General features: G+C 43.8%; 1 protein-coding gene across 3 annotated transcripts in view; it reads right to left on the bottom strand.

Moving 5' to 3' along the window:
• The window catches only part of sema6dl (sema domain, transmembrane domain (TM), and cytoplasmic domain, (semaphorin) 6D, like), a 270,119-nt gene that overhangs the window by 196,025 nt on the left and 60,399 nt on the right, over positions 1-13,695 (bottom strand). For all 3 annotated transcript variants that reach the window (XM_055661130.1, XM_055661131.1, XM_055661132.1), the window contains one exon: positions 13,204-13,283. The gene's annotated coding sequence lies outside the window, so the exon portion shown is untranslated. Of the gene's footprint in view, positions 1-13,203; positions 13,284-13,695 lie in introns of those variants that run through there.

The raw sequence follows: 13,695 nt of genomic DNA, 5'->3' as shown, positions 1-13,695 counted from the left end.
TTTATTTTGGAGATACAGCGCGGAAACGGGCCCTTCGGCCCACCGAGTCCACACCGTCCAGCGATCCCCGCACGCTAACACTATCCTACACACACTAGGGACAATTTACACGTACACCAAGCTAATTAATCTACAAACCTGTACGTCTTTTGTGTGTGGGAGGAAACCGAAGATCCTGGAGAAAACCCACGTGGTCACGGGGAGAACGAACAAACTACGTACAGACAGCACCCATAGTCGGGATCGAACCAGGGTCTCTGGCGCTGTAAGGCAGCAACTCTACCGCTGTGCCACCGTGCCACCCTAACATATGGGAACTGAAGAGATAACAGATTGTAATCATTTCTAGTCTTTCCACTGACTGGATAGCACACAACAGCTTTTCACTGTACCTTGGTAGAGGTGACAATAAACTAAACTAAATAATCTAAATGAACAGCCATATCATTTGATGTTGTATTTTGCTGGACCAATAAACATCTTGCAACAGCATCACTGGCACAAACAACAGGCGAATACACAAAAATATATTAATTCTACATCCATTACAAAAATTCTGCAAGACAATGAAAAGAAACATTGTGTACAAAAATAGACTTTAGTGCGAAAAATAAACAATTAGAAAACATGTCCATAGTCGTTCACGGGTTTATTTTACTTTTAGACTTTAGAGATAGAGTGTGGAAACAAGCCCTTCGGCCCACTGAGTCCGTGCTAATCACCCCATAAACTAGCACTATCCTACACACTGGGGACAATTTACAATTTTACCAAAGCCAATTAACCTACAAAGATGTACGTCTGCGGAGGGAGGAAACCAGAGCACCCAGAGAGAACCCACACAGTCACAGGGAGAACATGCAAACTCCATACAGACAGCACCCATGGCCAGAATCGAACCCGTGAATCTGGGGCTGTAAGGCAGCAACTCTACCGCTGCGCCACCGGGCCACCCTAGTGTTCCATTGCCGAGGGAGGATTAGGGTTGCGTCGTTTGGTTCGAGAACCTGATTGTTGCAGGGAAGTAGCTGTTCTTGAACCTGGTGCTGTGGTACTTCAGCCTTCTGTGCTTCCTGCCAGATGGTAGCAGTGAGAAAATGGACAAGGCCCAGATGGTGTGGATCCTCGATGATAGATGCCACTTTATTCAGGCAGTGTTAATCCTGGCCAAAGTCGAGAGGCTAGGACTTTGAAAATGCAGTAAAAGCTTCAGGGCTGCTGGGAGATTTGGTCAATTTGGAATTGCTCTCTGCAGAGCTGGGACAAGCTGCGGAGTGGTGCCAGTGTGTCTAAAGCCTAAATACAATTTACAAGAAAAGATTAAGAACATCTGCAGACCCTGTCAATTAGGGGCAAAATGCATAGAATGGATTGGATGGCTGCAAACCAGACATACACCTTGTAAATAATTGTAAATAATGTTGCAGAGTTCAACTTTGCCAAATGTTGATTAGATGAGGTATTCTTGCAGTTCAGAGTAAATGTTTCTAAGTTGGCTTCCTTGTGAAGTCCTGTTTGAATACAATGTATTATTAGGGTTAGGGAAATGTCTGTTATGTATGGGGTTAATTGATATCTGTAATTGGATTATTAAGAGACCGCCCCCATGTGTTCGGCCACTCGAGGTCCCAGGACATATAAAAGTTCGCTACCACGAGGTCCCGCGTCCATCTTCTGGGAGAGCGCTTGGAACTGCGTGACCTTCTAGAGTATCTCTGTTTGGACGAGACCTAGAGGGCTTCATCAGGCAGATACGAGGATCTAACCCGCGGTGGGATAGGGACAGTAGTTGAATTGTAATTGCGCTTTTGTTAAAATAAAGATAAGTTGTTCAAGTGCTTGATTCAGTGTTTTTACCGAAACTAGACTGGGGGGGGGGTAGCTTAGATACGAGCAATTTACAGCAGCGCCTCGTGTAGATGCTTTAGATGGTGGGGAGGATTATGACAGAGTAACAGTTTACAATTTCTGTGTAAATGGTTAACAGATTAAAAGATCTAAAATGAGAGAAGCTGAACTAAGCTTAAAGGGAGGTCGCAGTAAGGATTTGTAGTATAATTATTTCAGCTCTGATGGTTCATTTTACTAAAGCACCAATAATAAGGGTGGCACAGTGGGATAGTTGCTGCCTCACAGCGCCAGAGACCCGGGTTCGATCCCGACTACGGGTGCTGTCTGTACGGAGTTTGTACGTTCTCCCCATGACGTGCGTGGGTTTTCTCTGAGATCTTCGGTTTCCTTCCACACTTCAAAGACGAACAGGTTTGTATGTCAATTGACATCGCTAAAATTGTTAATTGTCTCTAGTGTGTAGGATAGTGTTAATGTGCGGGGATCGCTGGTCGGTGTGGACTTGATGGGTCAATGAGCTGAGCTGTTTTAAACTAAACTAAACTAAACTAAACAATAATAGCCAGGCAGTGCAGCAACGTACCCTCCAACGTGTAGCTTCTGCAGGTCCCCACGGTCCGATTTAAGGGGGTCAACTGAAGGTAATATTACACTTGCAGGAAATATGATTTCCATTTACCTTACGAAGTCATTGCACTACACACATGCTGACAGGGGTATTATCTGTGGTGGGCACTCTGCAATCAGGGTCAGGAGGTCCACTGCATTGCACAGACTTTAGAAACAATATCTTTAGTGTCCCAGACAGCAAACATTGTCGGCCGGCTTTTTAATAAAGGAGAATTCATTAGACAATACATCAAAAACAGATCTCGGAGCACGCCCCACCAACTTAAACTAGGCTTAAAGGCAAAGTATTGACATAAGTTCATATGTGCATAAGTTATAGGAGCAGAATTAGGCCATTCGGCCCATCAGGTTCACTCTACCATTCAATGATTGCTGATCCACCTCAACCCCATTCTCCGGCCTTCTCCCCATAGCCCCCGACACCTCGATCCACTCTCAGTAAAAATTAAGTGGTCCTGACCAATATTATTTCTTTTTAAAAAAGCACACACGATAGATACGCTGGCCATCGTTCCATCAGACAATTATTTCTCTGAGATTTCATAAGTTTCGCAGGTACCAAGTGAACACCAAATGATCAGCTACAGTTTGATAAAACATTGCCAATAGCCGATGTTATAGGAGATTGTTCATGAGAACGGGGTATATTTAGTTCCAAGTGTAACTCAGCAGGGCAGGCAGCATCTTTGGAGAGACTGATGTCTGAAGAAGGGTCTCGACTCGAAACGTCACCCATTCCTTCTCCCCAGAGACGCTGCCTGTCCCGCTGAGTTACTCCAGCATTTTATGTCTATCTTCGATTTAAACCAGCATCTGCAGTTCTTTCCTACTTTATTTACTTTCTATGTACTCTGCATAAAATGTCTCGATTTTTAAATGTACTTTATTTTACCCACACATTGTCCAAATGATGCTCTTAACGTGATTTTTGCTGTCCCATAGCCCTTCCCTGAACGTTAGCACGATTGTTTTGACTGTTCTGATCAAATGGACTGGCGATGAAATGAAAGTCAAAGTGCAAATGATTTTTTAATCTTGGGCACCTCCTTGTGGCAACTTTCAGAGCAGAAAATGCAAGTGTTCATTGCAAAGACATGTAAGGAATTTTTGTAGGAAGGAACTGCAGATGCTGGTTTAAAACGAAGAGAGACACAAAAAGCTGGAGTAACTCTGCGTGACAGGCAGCATCTCTGGGGAGAAGGAATGGGTGACATTTCAGGTCTGAGAGGAAGGGTCTCGACCTGAAACGTCACCTATTCCTTATCTCCAGAGATGCTGTCAGACCCGCTGAGTTACTCCAGCTTTTTGTGTCTAATAAAGGAATTAACTGTATGAATCAAATCTCTCTTTTTACTTTTTACAAAAGTTATTCAGAGATTGGAGAATAGGAAGTGTGAATTTGAAATTCGAGAGGAAATGAATGGACTGAGAAGAGAAAGGCTGCTTGCTCACCCTTCTCCATCATGGGCCGTGAATAATTTCATCTCCCTTGACCAAGTCCCCCATTACCCTTTTACTCACCGCTTCTTTCACTTCCTCTGTCTCCTTCCACCCATCTCCCTCCCTCTGGCGTTACTTTTCTCTCCTTATCTGACATCCTTTTTGTCTCCTTTTCACCTCCAGCCTTTGTCACTTATTCACCAGTCTGCCAGTCAACCCCACCCCCACCTGGACCCACCTATAGTTCATAAGTGATAGGAGAAGAATTAGAGAGAAATTCCAAATTGACCAAATCTCCGGGCAGCCCTGAAGCTTTTACCCCCATTTTACAGTCCTAACCTCTCCAATTTGGCCAGGATTAACACTTGCACCCGCAGCCCCTGGTGTCACCGTGATGAGTTTGCGCCACAACCTCTATCGCAGATAACTTTGTCACTGTTGTTCGCAAACCTGGCATTAGCAGTCATTTCCTGTGATCTGTTGGAATGAACCCTCCTTCCAAACAGATGGCAGAGACGGGGCTGTGCCAACGAGCGGCTGGCAGAGATGTGACTGGTTTATAGCTGGGCCACCAGATGGAGGTGCCACCTTGGCAGACAGCTGGCAAGCACAATATGGGCGAGGACTGGATCCTTCCTCACCATCAAACAAATGTTATCTGCGTAATTGGTTTACGGTGAGTCGGTTTATGCTCTAGCATCGTCTAATTGTACCCCTAGTGACGCAGAAGGAGGCCATTTGACCCATTCGGCTCATGCCAGCTCCCAGAGAAACAATCCCATTCATCCCATTCCCCCCTCTTCTTATTTCCCTGCAGTGCTGCAACCTATTTTCAAGAGAGTCATAGAGTCATAAAGCACGGAAATGGGCCCTTCGGCCCAACTCGTCTATGCTAACCAAAATACCCAATCCAAATTTGGCCCTTTTGGCCCACATATTCTAAACCTTTCCTATCGATGTACCTGCCCAAGTGTCTTCTAAATGCTGTCATAGTATCCATCTTAACCACCTCGTCTGGCAGCTAATTCCACAAACATCACTTTCTGTGTGAAAAAGTTACCCCTCAGGTTCACATTAAAACACAAAATGCTGGAGTAACTCAGCGGGGCAAGGCAACATCTCTGGAGAGAAAGAATTGGTAAGATTTCGGGTCGAGACCTTTCTTCAGACTCATATATGTGTGAGTGTGTGTGTGCGTTATATATATATATATATATATATATATAAAGCCTGTACTTGTGTCTCGGTACATGTGCCAATAAACTGAACTACACTCAAGTAATGCATTGCACAATAGAATACCGTGACTTCATGTACAGACTGGTGAGATGTGAAGCCCAAAATCTCAGGAACAGTAACTAGTGCTGAGGTTTGAAAGGAAGGAGAGAGCTGGGCAGTTGCTGAATTAAATACAGACTGAGACCAGCCGTATAGAATTGACTGTTTTTGCACACCAAACCTAGTTTCCACTTCTGTGATGAGTTACTACATTTTAAAAATCCAATCACCATTTTCTTTTTGAAAAGTTGAGATTTTTTTTATGACTTGTCCATTATTCTCCTTAAATTAAATCCACTTTTTTAGCCATAAGAATACTTCTTGCTTCCTTGCGGAGGTTTTAATTTCTCTTGCTCCCGATCGTTGTTTTCGCCCTCAGGGGTCATGTGTGACAGCGTGGGTAGCACTCATGCCATCCGTGACATCTGGGGACATCCGTGACATGACATCGGGGACATCCGTGACAATGCGCGGGACATCCATGTCATTCGTGACACTGTGGGGGGCATCCATCTTATTCGTCACTCCAATACACCTGGACCATTTCCGACACTTCCCTACCATTCCTTGACCTCACCATCTCCATCGCAGGGGACAGACTTCTGATACCTTCCATCTTATTCGTGACACTGGGGACTGGTGTCATCCATGTCACTGTGAGCAGCCCCCATGTCAGCTGAGACAATTGGGAACATCCGTGACATCTGGGGACATCCGTGACGCTGGATGGCTGCATGTCTACCTGACAGGTGTGGACATCCGTGACACTGTGGGAGACATCCATGTTTCCAAATCAAAGACTTCACTGGGGGACTTGAACACAAAATTGTGGTTGGCACTCAGGGTACCTCTAAACTAAAGCTCTTTGGCCAAAGTTCTGATGGGCTACCCTAACCTCTCAACGAGGTTTGGTGCTAAATTGTGTTAGATAATACTCCCATGAAAAAATCTTGCGGTGTTTAGTTTATCTGATAGTTTTACAGTTGTTATGGTTATCATTCTGGTAAATCCTCAATTTTCTTTAGTGGGCTGGCGGGGGAAAACCGTTAACCAAACAAGTTAGAAAATGGGAAAGACATACGAACAAATTCATTGACAGCTATTAGCTGGGTGTTGACGCGAAAGCCACAAATATCTCATCATTAAACTGATAGGAATCTATAGGAAAGTATAATTTCAGCCCACTAATGAATGGCATGCAAGATACACGCACGCCACACAGAACCAAATGCAACTAGTTAATTGATGATTCATTTTCATTGGAGTCACAAGTTGAATCTTACAGCAACTTAATTAATGCAAGCAATATATGAAAACACTGCTGTGTGCAAAAACAAATCGACCAATTCTGCCTCAGGAGTTTTCATAATTCAACACTGAATTATGTGACATGCTCTTTGAAGCCTGATTCACCTATGTCTAGCCAAAATCTGTAAACAGTACCACCTGTTCATCATAAAACCTTCAAGAGAAAAGTTTCAATTTCACTTAACCTTGCAATAACTTTTCAGGTGTTTATATATCTGGAAAAAATGTATGTCATCAGTTTTAGTAATAAACCGTAGCCCATTTAAGCCCTTGATGCACACTAAAGATTAGGGTTTTGTAAAGATTGTGTAGAGTTTTTAAAAAATTTCAAAAGCATCAAGTCGATACTACCTAAAATAACACTCTCATTGTCAGGTGAGTGTCATCAGAGTGGGTCGCCGGAGTGGGATTCAAACCCACGCCCAAGGCTGTTGGTTCAAATTACATCCAAAGTCTTTCAGAAAGAACCTGTCCATCAGTAATTGGTTTATATGTCACCATCCATCCAATATTACCTCATCTCAGAAGAAGTGCTCCATATTTTCATTCGATACCAGGTTTATTTAAAAATGAATTTTCTTTAAAATAAATAGTTGCAAGTCCAATGAGATCCTTCCAATGAAGTCAGCCATTTAGCGCAGAGATGTGGAGAAATCGCTGTAGTTAGAAAGCTGTACATCGTTTGAATGTATTTGCCTCAGAGGTCTATTGATGCTCAGTCATTCATTCTATTAATGATTGAGACTGAGAGATTTCAGGACCAGAGTACAGGGGTCTAGCGGGTGATCCAGGGAAACCTGCACTTCTTTGGAGTGTGAGAGGAAACTGCCAATCTCAGATAATACCCACTTGGTCACTGGGGGAATATACAAACTATGTACAGACTGCGCCCGTAGTCAGGATCGAACCTGGGTCTCTGACGCTGATATTGTTGAACAGCGGAGCACTTCCAAGGGACGGGGTGGAGTTGGCTGATCACGGCAGAGGTACTGCGATTGGGGTCGGCCCACCATGACCTTTGACCCGCTTCCCATCACAATTCAGTAAGTATCCTTTGCTGAAGTGTGAGGTGTGTGAGATAAGGTGACCCCAACTACCAGAAAAAAAGACACAAAGTGCTGGAGTACCTCAGCGGGCCAGGGAGCATCTCTGGAGAACATGGATAGGTGACATTTCAGGTCAGTTGCTATCTTCAGAAGCAACCACCAGTGCAGTAGCCTGCTGTCTGTCGTTCAGTCAGAATCACGCATAGATAATGTGTGACTCACTGTACTCCTCCCCACCAGCTTCTCGTTTCACCCAACAAATAGCTAACAGTAGCCAGTTTCCTTTTTCATCGTTACTTTTTTGCACACCTTTCATTCATTGTTACAGTTACAGAGAAAGGTTGAACAAGTTAGGGCTTTATTCTTTGGAGCGCAGAAGGTTAAGGGGGGACTTGATAGAGGTTTTTAAAATGATGAGAGGGATAGACAGAGTTGACGTGGAAAAGCTTTTCCCACTGAGAGTAGGGAAGATTCAAACAAGGGGACATGACATGAGAATGAAGGGACTGAAGTTTAGGGGTAACATGAGGGGGAACTTCTTTACTCAGAGAGTGGTAGCTGTGTGGAATGAGCTTCCAGTGAAGGTGGTGGAGGCAGGTTCGTTTTTTATCATTTAAAAATAAATTGGATAGTTATATGGATGGGAAGGGAATGGAGGAGGGTTATGGTCTGAGCGCAGGTATATGGGACTAGGGGAGATTATGTGTTCGGCACGGACTAGAAGGGTCGAGATGGCCTGTTTCCGTGCTGTAATTGTTATATGGTTATTGTTCTTTATCTCTCTACATCGTCGTTTATATCTCTCATTTCCCTTTCCCCAAACCAGTCTGAAGAAGGGTCTCGACCCGAAACGTCACCCATTCCTTCTCCCCAGAGATGCTGCAGTTTTTTGCATCTATCTTCGGTAATCAGTCCTTGGCTGAGGTATTGCGCAACCATTTGGTGTCCATGGAAACATTTCCTTGCAAGGTGTTAATGTCAACAGGGGAGATGGGGAGGTGAGAAAACCGGTGCAAAAGTTAAAGTCAGAAGCATGATGGATCTGATTGTCAAGTCAGGTGGAATCCAGGGGAATACTTACACACACCTTCTTTTCTTGGACCGCTTCAAACATAAAGTGATCAGGCAGCCATCGTGTTAAACCCAACACTGCTCTATCACAATTAAACACTACACTCATCCATCCTTAGATGTGTTAATATTCTCAATTCCACAGACTTCCATCTTGAGGTTAACCCAATAACATTTGATGGACAATAATATTAAAGTTATCATAACATGGACAGGAAGCCATGACACAATGGAGGGGAATTTGTTGCGTTATTTCACCGTTTCCTTTTTGGAGATTATTGTTAATTTTTCATAGTCCGGTGCCATTCATTGATGGCCCTTTGTTCCAATACTAACAGTGTACTAATGAACCCAGAAGGGTCAAGCTAAATTGTCGGCCAATTATCAAGACTGTGGGAGACCGTTGAGATGGCAAACAGATTAATCACGAACATGCTGGAGGAACTCAGTAGGGTCAGGAAGCATCTCTGGAGGAAAAGAATGAGTGGCGATTTGGGTCAGAACCGTTCTTCAGGTTCAAAAAGGCTATGGATGGTTCCGACCTATAACATCACCCATCCTTTTTCTCTAGAGATGGTGCCTGAGCCCGCTGAGATACTCCAGCACTTTGGGTCTATCGTTGGTGCAGTTCTTTCCAACACTCATGGAACCATAAGGCATGGAAACAGGCCCTTCGGCCGAACTTGCACGAGCAGACCAAGATGCTCCGATCATTCCGGCCATGTCAAAAACTGGGGAGTGCTGCACTCTTCTCCCACCCACCCCTGGTCTTTCAATACACATTGCTGATACCCTGATTGCACCCACGTGCTCCTTGTGTGAGAGGCTCTATAGCATTTTACACCATGGCATTCATCATTGTCGTGCTGAAGAATTGAAAGGCATGTGAAGAATTGGAAACATGAGGTAGCTAAAATAAAACATTAATGGCATGTAAATGGTGGCCCACAGCATTCTACATTTCAAGCATTGTACATGGAACCGTTGAAAACCTTTGGAAATTATTTTGCAAAAAGAAATTGGTGCTAATTTAATTCTGAATCAGAGGCTGATGGTTTCTGATAAGATAAGATTCTTAGAGCGATAAGTTTTTAATCAAAACGTAAGGAAAATTCTGCAGTTTGAGTTTTGAAATACATGAAGATAGCCGTCGCTGATCTTTGGCCTTGCCAATAACATTTGATCCACAATAATATTAAAGTTAAGATAACATGGACAGGAAGCCATGACACAATGGAGGGGATTTTATTGCATTATTTCACCGTTTCCTTATCGGAGATTATTGTTAATTTTCCATAGTCCGGTGCCATTCATTGATGGCCTGTTGTTCCAATACTAACAGTGTACTAATGAACCCAGCAGGGTCAAACTAAATTGTCGGCCATTTATCAAGACTTTAAGACCAGCCATGTTTAAGAAGATTATTTATTATTATCATTGCTGTTTTAAAAAAGTTAGGTGAGTTTTTCATGTCATGAGGTAATAAGTGATAGAAGCAGAATTAGGACATTTGGCCCATCTAGTCTACTCCATCATTCAACCATGGCTGATCTATCTCTCTCTCCAGGGATGGTAGTGAAGGCAGATTCAGTAGTGGCTTTTGAGGCTTTTGGATAGGCATGAATATGAAGGGAGTGGAGGGATATGGATTATGTACAGGCAGATGAGATTAGTTTAACTTGGCACCATGTTCGGCACAGACATTATGGTTCGAATGGCTGTTCACGTGCTGTACTGTTCTCTGTTCTAAGACGCCTACAATAATGCACAAAATGAATGGCTTGAGGTGGGATTTACAACCCAAATGTGTGTTTCACCAGCAAAGGGAACTGTGGACATGCAGACAAATGGAACAAGCATGGGTGGCAAGGTGGCGCAGCGGTAGAGTTGCTGCCTTACAGTGCCAGAGACTAACTATGGGGACTGGCCGTACGTGTGGGGTTTTCCTAAGGTGCCCCGGATACCTCCCATATTCCAAAGGCGTACAGGTTTGTAGGTTATTTAACTTTGGTAAAATTGGAAAATTGTCCCTGGTGTGTGTAGGATAGTGTTAATGTACAGGGATCATTGTTCAGCGCGGACCCGGTGAGCTGAAGGGTCTGTTTCCGCGCTGTATCTCTAAACTAAACTAGCAAAGGGGTACAGATTATGTTTTTGTGCCTGGCAGCTGGCTCTCTCCCCCCCCCCCCCCCCCCCCCCCCCCTCTCCCAACAACAGAGCCACCCCCTCAATATTAAATCTTTAAATCAAATTGTAACCAGGCCAGAAGAGCAAAGAATAATAGCAATGAACAGGAAATACATTGTCCCCAAATCCCTCACTATCTGTTATGGCCCTGTCCCACTGTGCGAGTTCATTCCAAGAGCTCTCCCGAGTTAAAAAAAAATCGAACTCGTGGTAAGCACGGAGAATGAAGGTAGCGGGTACGTCGGAGCTCAGGGACGTCTCTTTTAGCACTAACGGCAGATACTTGGGAAGACTCGTGAAGATTTTTCAACATGATGAAAAATGTCCACGAGAGCCCCGAGTACCGACGAGTGGCCATTATCGTAAATCTCCGAGTTCGAATCAGGGCAAACTCGGGAGAGCTCGTGGAATGAACTCGTACCATGGGACAGGGCTTTTAGAAATTCTCAGCAAAGTGAAATGCAACTCTGCAGATTCTTTCCAATGTGGGATTTAAATAAAAAAACCCAATCAGCTGTGAACCAAACATGTTCTCAATGAGGGGATCAGAAAGGTAAAGTCTTTCTAAGCACATTAGGAAAACACAAAACCTTCAGCTATAAGCAGTGTCTCAGTTTGACATTACGATGTTTAAGCTCTGTAAAACTGTTAGAGGAACAAATGACAAAGACATTATAATCTGTTCACGCACTCTATGTCAAATAATAAAGCATTTGTGCAATATATTCCATTGTTCGACACCAAAAATCACCATTCCTTCAAAGTTAATGTCCAATAATGTCCAAGTTAACAAATCGTGGGTTTTCTCCGAGATCTTCGGTTTCCTCCCACACTCCAAAGGGTTGTAGGTTAATTGGCTTGGGGTGTAAATGTAAATTGTCCCCAGTGTGTGTAGGATAGTGTTAATGTGTGGTGATCGCTGATCGGCGCGGACTCGGTGGGCCGAAAGGACCTGTATCTGCGCTGTATCTCCAAACTGAAACTAAACTAAGTCCAACACATTCGATATTCTCCTGTCTTTTACCATTGGAGGTGGAATTAAATTGTGATCAGAGAGAAGGCATCAGCCATCTGGTGTCAGATGCTTTACAAGAGCAAAATTACTAAATGAAATTTAGATGAACGTCATTAGAAAATCCAGACCTAATCCATGTGGGCTATTCATCACATTCTCATTCATGGATGCACTGACACTAAAGAAAGTTTAAAAAAAAAGCTTTGGATACAGAACGCAGAATAAAGGCTGAACTGGAGTGTGAAAGGACAGGCAAATAATGAGGAGCCCAGTCATGGAGACCATTGTCACGTCTTTTAATGGGTGAACCACTTCATTATTTTGGTGCAAACAATACGAGGGGACTGACTCGGCAGTGTTGTCGAGTCGGCTTGTGTTCTCAGTTTCCCAAAGAAATCTCTTTCGAAATGGGAAGTGCGGAATCTGATCACTTCCCGTCGACCCTTAAAGGCCTGTCCCACTTGGCGTTTTTATTTCGGGCGAAGGCCGGCATCATTAACTGACGTATCAGGTCACCGGAGAGTCGCGGCGCGATGACGTATTGACGCGCGGTGTTTTTTCCAAGTGTCGCAACATTTGTTTTTGTCCCCGCTGGATTTTGAAATGTTCAAAATCTTTTGGCGACCCTGATATGACGCCGAAAAAAATTGCCAAGTGGGACTGTTTTCCACCGCTAATGACAGTGCAGTTGCCTCTGGTGACTGGAATTTTCAGTCAAACGCAAGGTTTCTCTGTTAACAGAAATATCCAGGCTATAAACTGTGCCGCCCGCGGGCCAATATAAGAATTTAATGTAAGTAGCGAATCATTTGGGGTTGGGCAAAAATACGGATAGTGAATCTCGGGGAACTTGTTGACCATGGAGGGAGTCACGCTAACATCCATACGTTTGTACTTCCCAGAGACGGGCAGGATGTTGTGGGGTTTTATGGCGCAGCTATGAAAGAACTTTTACTTCTTGCTCAGAGGTCTGAGGACAACAATGGGCCAGTTTAATTTGTCACACATTGGGAACTGAACCCATGACTTGTGTGGTTTGAGAAAGCTTCATGGCACATCACGGTGCTTTCATCCACCACAACCACTGGCAAAGCTCGCAAATCCCTTCACTGGGACAGTTTTTTTTGCCCGCACAAATGCGCATTGTTCCCATTTCTGGGAAGCAGGGCAGAATTGAGCAGGGCTGCAAGTTTGAATTGGTCGGGGTGCGTCAGGGAAAGCTGTGAGTCATTAGCGGACACACCTTTCAGTCACAACGACCTTCGTGCTCCATAATCCCGCTGTATTCTTTCAAATGGAGTAAACATTGCGGAATAGTTTTTAAAATAAAAACATAACATATGAGACCGAATTATTAAAGTCTGTCGTGTATCTTACCAGTGGAAGTTGGCTGAATAGACTGGCTCTGATGTTCACAAGGTTCAAGTTCACACAAGCTCAAACAGTGAAGCTCCAGTCTGGAATTAAAAAACAAAGGCTCATGATTTAACAAATCCTCCCACTGATCACGCTAACATGTATTTGATGGTACAGTGCCTGCATGCAAGTCCCTTTGGAGAAGTCAAACACAAGTCTGATTGTATTCTTGCCAAATATATTCAGAATACACACTTGGTTTTAAACCGTACTCATGGAAAATGCAATGCAATTCACGCAAGGTAAACATTTAGTGCAGTTCCTTGGTAACACCCACATGAGGAGGCATAATTAATGCAAAAGTTTAATAATTAGATACCTCCCATGCTGATGCAGAGTGGTATTTATCACGCGAGTATCAAATTGGTATGCAAGTTCTCAAGAAAAGGGCGGCACGTTGGCGCAGCGGTAGAGGTGCCCCCTCCATCGACTCCTTTAAGTCGAGACTAAAAA

The sequence above is a fragment of the Leucoraja erinacea genome, chromosome 33, assembly GCF_028641065.1.
Source record: "Leucoraja erinacea ecotype New England chromosome 33, Leri_hhj_1, whole genome shotgun sequence".
Lineage (NCBI taxonomy): Eukaryota > Metazoa > Chordata > Chondrichthyes > Rajiformes > Rajidae > Leucoraja > Leucoraja erinaceus.
The sequence above is the reverse complement of the archived record's forward strand: the minus strand, read 5'-3'. Positions and strand labels throughout refer to the sequence as shown.